The sequence below is a fragment of the Helianthus annuus genome, chromosome 15, assembly GCF_002127325.2.
Source record: "Helianthus annuus cultivar XRQ/B chromosome 15, HanXRQr2.0-SUNRISE, whole genome shotgun sequence".
Lineage (NCBI taxonomy): Eukaryota > Viridiplantae > Streptophyta > Magnoliopsida > Asterales > Asteraceae > Helianthus > Helianthus annuus.
The window spans coordinates 161,697,334-161,702,941 of record NC_035447.2 but is presented as its reverse complement, the minus strand read 5'-3'; positions in this window follow the sequence as shown (position 1 = coordinate 161,702,941).

The following is a 5,608-nucleotide window of genomic DNA, read 5'->3' as shown; positions in this document are numbered from 1 at the left end:
CGCCATTCCCAGCATTGTGGTTGTTTTGACTGTTGTTCCCGGCTCCCTGATTGTTGTCGTTCTGATTCATCTGGGGGCAATTCCTCTTAATGTGTCCCTCAGCTCCACACTGGAAACAACCCTTGACATTCCCATGGTGTTGCTGCTGCTGTTGTTGGTTCTGCCCTGCGGGACATGGACTCCTACAGTCCTTGGCCTCATGCCCCACCTTGTTACATCGCTGACACTAACCTTTCCCACAAGGCCCGCTGTGGTGTCGGTTGCACTTGTTGCACTTGGGGTGGTTCCCTCGATAGCCACCCTTTTGTTAAGGCCCTTGTTGTTTTCAGTTTTCCTTTGCTGAGATGGGACCTGAGTGGGGTTAGCGTCCTTGTTTTAGTTTCCTTCCCATTTACGCTTGTTATCACTAGAAGTTCCAGCAGTAACATTGATCCTCTTGGGCAGCTTGCCCTGTTCCACAGCCTGATCAGTGAGTTTGTGAGCAAGACGAACGACTGGCTGAATGGTATTGAGGTTGGCTGCGGTCACATGGCTCCGGATTTCTGGGGCCAAATCCTTGATGTACAATTCGATCCTTCGATACATAGGTCGAGACATGTTTGGGCAAAGAGCAGCATAGTCGTTGGACTGTTTGGTGTATGTCTCGATCTCTGATCCAACCATCTTGAGTTCAAAGTACTCGTTTTCGAGCTTGTGGATGTCATCCCTGTGACAATACTCTTCCTTAATCATGTCCTTGAAATCTTCCCACGTGGTAGCATTAGCAGTTTCCAAACCAAACATCTGAATTTGCGCCTTCCACTAGGAAAGCGCGTTTCCTTCAAGCGTACCAGTAGCAAACTTCACCCAATTTGCATGGGGACATTCACAGACAGCAAAGATGGCTTCGACTTTCTCAATCCAGTGCAGAAGACCTATGGCACCCTCAGTGCCATTGAAAGGGAGAGGCTTGCAATCCATGAAGGTTTTGAAAGTACAAACATGTGGTTGCGCAGGCGCACGCTGACCTGTTGTGAGAAGCGAAGCGAATAGGTTTAGGGGTGAAAGGACGATTCGGAGGTAGGATCTAAACATCCTAAAATAACGAGTTTACCTCCAGGGTGAGCTGCGAAAGCTGCAGCCACCGTGTTAAGCAGGTTAGTGAATTGAGCCTGAGTTATGTTAATGTTTCCCCTTCCACGTCCACTCATTGTCTTCATAATCAGAAAACAAAGTATGAGTGTGATGTCGTAATGTAGCAAGAATGAGATAGAAGAGGGAGGTGTATCTATCTAACTAGGCACACTAGTACGTATAGCAGAGCATAAGTATAAAATAAGCAAGCAAGTAAACACAAGTCCGAGCTATGAGGTCTAGTGTGTTGAGTCTTGCACTTGGAGTGTAGTGTCGTCACGAGTCACGGGTTATAGTCTGGTTTTCTCAAAAAGATTCCCCCTTTTTAAAACCAAGTTCACTATAACCAATGGCTCTGATACCAATCTGTCACACCCCAAAATCCACATGCGGAGTACCACCGCCTGGGGCGTGACTAACCAGGATCCAGCCACCAATTATGCTGAGCAATTTAATATATAACATAAGTAATATTCACCAACCACAGGGTTAGCAAATATCATAATCAAGGTTCAAAAGTTTTGAGTTCAGGTAGTAGTTTAGGTAAGTAGCGGAAGCATAGACAAAATAGTTTAAAACAAAGTTCATAGTTCAAGTTTATTTTGAACCCAACATATGGGCTAGACGACCACTACACATCCCCAAGCTGCAAGCTCCTGAGTCACTGGGTACCTGCAAAGCATGCAGTAGGGTATCAACATAATGTTGGCGTGTTCATGAGGTGTCAAGTTTTAGTTTTCGAAAAACGTAAGTTGTTTAGATAAAGCATTTATAATCACGTTATGGGGAGCTACCCCATCTGTAAGCTCACTAAACTGTCGATACCGAAACTGTTGACGTAAAGTTGTTGTCCCCCAAGTCAATGTCTATCATCATTGACCAAGATGCAAGGTCTACTAGTTCACGCCCGATCCCCCCGGTCACGGTGTGAGGTTGTCAAACCTAATAGCGCTATCAACTAATAACCCTTTTGCCCCCGGCGATTAATCGGTACTGTAAGCAGGGACTTAATATGATAGAGTTTTGTTTAGTTTTGCTAGTTGTGATTTATAAAATAATATCCAAACGTATCTCCCCTGGAGATAGTGATATAAAAGTACCCATTCGTATTTTCCCCCGGAAATATTAGTTTAGAAGTATTCTTCCCGAAGATGTCGGTTTGTCCGTGTCCCTCCCTGGGACGCATGCTTTTAGTGTGTGAACTCACCTTGGGTTGCTCGGCAGACATTTTACTTGGTCAAGTACGTTGGTCACCACGTCCTAACATGGTTACCAGTATAGGTCAGGTTTGGGTACAGGAAGATCACGTATATTTTTGCACATAGCTAACACATAGCATACATACAGTTACATGTTGAGTTATTGGGCCTGCTCTACTATTGAAACAGTCAAACAGTAACAACTAACACCTAGTCCAGTCAACAGTCAACCCAAAACAAAAAAAAAAACACGTTGTGGCCCAAAAACCAAGACAAGCAATCCGGTCTAAACAATGGGTCCTGACTCAAGATCATGCGGTCTCGAGTCGCAACCAAGGGGTCTCGAGTTGTGGAGGGTTGGTCTCGAGTCGCAAACTCCGTTCTCGAGTGGTGTTTAAAATGAGTGGCAGCCTAGGAGATTTCGAGTTCAGTCTCGAGTCGAGATCAGGAGATCTCGAGTCGCAACCTCATAGGTCTCGAGTACATAAGATGTGCTGGTTGGTCTCGAGTTTCCATTTTTGATGGTCTCGAGTCGAGACCAAGGGTCTCGACTCCAACATCTGCTGATCATAAAACGGTTATACAGTGTACTTCTCCAATAGAATTTTGTTTTCATGATAATATGTACTATCCAACCAAAATGCATAAACATGTTTTCTTGTCTAAACTTCATTCAAAACGGATCAAAACACACAATTCAAATCTTCATATCATATTCAACACATAGTCATCTAGTTTATCATTAGGGTTTTCATCCTAAACAAACATGTTCATTTAAACCGATTTATACTAGCATAATACACCTAGTTTAATGTATTATCAATCATCATCATCCATACACATCCGAGAACATGATAGCACCATATTCATACATTTTTCTACTTATTCATATGTCAAGCTAGCAAGATAATCAATAAATCACTCTATTCTTCCTAATCATAACATTATCTAGAAATCAAGCATCTACATCATTTAACCATTTTAACTCACTACATCATACAAAATCATGCAAAGAGACCCTCTAAACTAAGCATGTATCTCATTCATCAAGCACATATAATACCTAGTGCACAATAAAACACCTAGTACACATTAGAACACTAACCGGGTAGATACTCGAAGTGTGAGGGTATGAAGGGTCGATGAGTGAGCTTCCAAATGATGATCCCGAGCTTGAACCGAGAGTCCTTGTTGTCACCGGTTTGGTCCGAGAGAAAGGAGAGGAGGTTTGTGGTTCTAGGGTTTTTGTGAGGGAGAGAGTGTGTGTAGGATGATGTGTGAGAGTGTAAGGGAAAGGTGGATGATGAGTTTTTATACTTGGTTTGGGTGGTGCACCCTACAAGGGTTTCGAGTGAGCTTCAAAGGGGTTTGCGGCCCAACCGGCCCAACTATTTACTATTCAATCGAGACCGAGTGGTCTTGAGTCGGGTCCTTGTTTTGTTGGGCTGGGTAGGTAGGTTGGCAGCCCATAGTGTGCAAGGGAGGGGTCTCGGCTCACTAACACATATTTACACATATATATACTACATATACATAACTTAGTGCAAGGATCACATAGAACATCAAGATAAAACACAACTTTCATTTAATAATATATACACACACATTGCCACTACAAGATGTATGCTCGGGAAAACCCAGAGTGTCACAGAATGCCCAATTCAAAATGTGATTTCAGATAAAATCAACAAAGTTTTCAAACTGGTAGAGATTCAAAAGGCTGAAATTTCAAAGTTTGCTGGAAAAAGTCACAAAACTTTTTATAACAAACCTGGTTACAAAAAGAAAAACATGAAGGCTGGGTTGGGTTATAAAAAGAAACAAAAGTGGAAAAGAAATGAAACACCAAATTATCAGGAAAAGATGTACTTTGTTCACGGAACAAGTTCTAAAGAAGAGAAATAATTCCAATTTTGACGACAGTCTAATGAAGAGTTCTACGCTCAAAAGAAAAATTAACAACAGGTTAAAGATGTATCCAAGAGAACATGCTTTAAGTGTGATCAAATTGGACATCTTAGTCAAAATTGTCCAAATCTTAAACCTGTTGGTGTTGAAATGAAAAAGAAGTCTGATGTTGTGAATCAGAAATCAACCAAGTTTGAATCAAAGCAAACTTGGAAGCCGAAATGTAAAAGGTTGAATCACAACAAACATGGAAATCGGTGACACCCAGATTTAGAACAACACAAAGTTGGAAAACAACTGTTGATGCAACAAAACCAAACCAGTTTTGGAAACCAAAGTTGTTGTTCAAAATCAAAATGTTTAAAATGAATCACATTTTTACAAAAGAAGTGCTTCGAAAGGCCAAACTTGGGTTGAAAAGAGACAAACGGTTCCTATGAGTGATAATCGGAATGAAAATTCATTTGTGAAAAATGATAAAGATTTTCCAAAGTTGAATGAAACCTATTGTGTTGAGATGCCTAAGGTCAAACAGACCTGGGCTAACTTGTTCAAGTAATTGAATACATTGAATGTGCAGGTGCTTCAGAAAGAAGATGAAAGCAAAATCAACGAAGGAAGCAGCCTGGCACGAGAGGAAGAGGCAGCTGGTCCCTACGATTGTTAATCAGGGAGATTGTTCATTTTTGTACATAAATAAACCATATTAAAAACCCTAAAAATTGAAAAATTTAAAAACCAAAAATATGTTTTTAATTTTGTCAAAAAATCAAAAATTTACAAAAATCTGTTACTTGAATACGTCGAAACCCTCACGGCTGAACAAACATGATTAATTTCACAAGATTGTAAAACGGTTTTCAAACTTTAAAATATCAATGTGTTGTAAATCATGGGGGTACGTTATATTTTCTGCAAATCAGAGCATGAGAAGCAGAAAATGGATGGCAAGACAAAGCTATCAGTATCAGCTTGTCAAATTTTCTTTAAAATGTTTTGAATTTTAGGGGGAGTAAGAAATTTTCAAAAAATCCAAAAAATTAGAAAATTTGAAAAAACCAAAAACATGATAAAATTCAAAAATGAGTTTTTGTGTAAAAAGAGGAAATGATAGTACATCAGTTAGACAATCACAGTACGCTAAGGAAATGGAAAGTTAAAATGTGATAAACGGTCTCACTGATGATATGCCAGTAGGTTTTTACACGCTTAGTAGATTGTTTTCGAGATACAAACCTAAATATCAATACTTACTTATCTCGTGGGGAACCTCTCGGATATATGGGTAACACCCGAAATCTTGTTTGAGAGATTGCCTGATGCTGAGATACTAGGTCTTTATACTGTTTGATATCTGGGGTATTATACCTGGACTTCTAATATTGCGG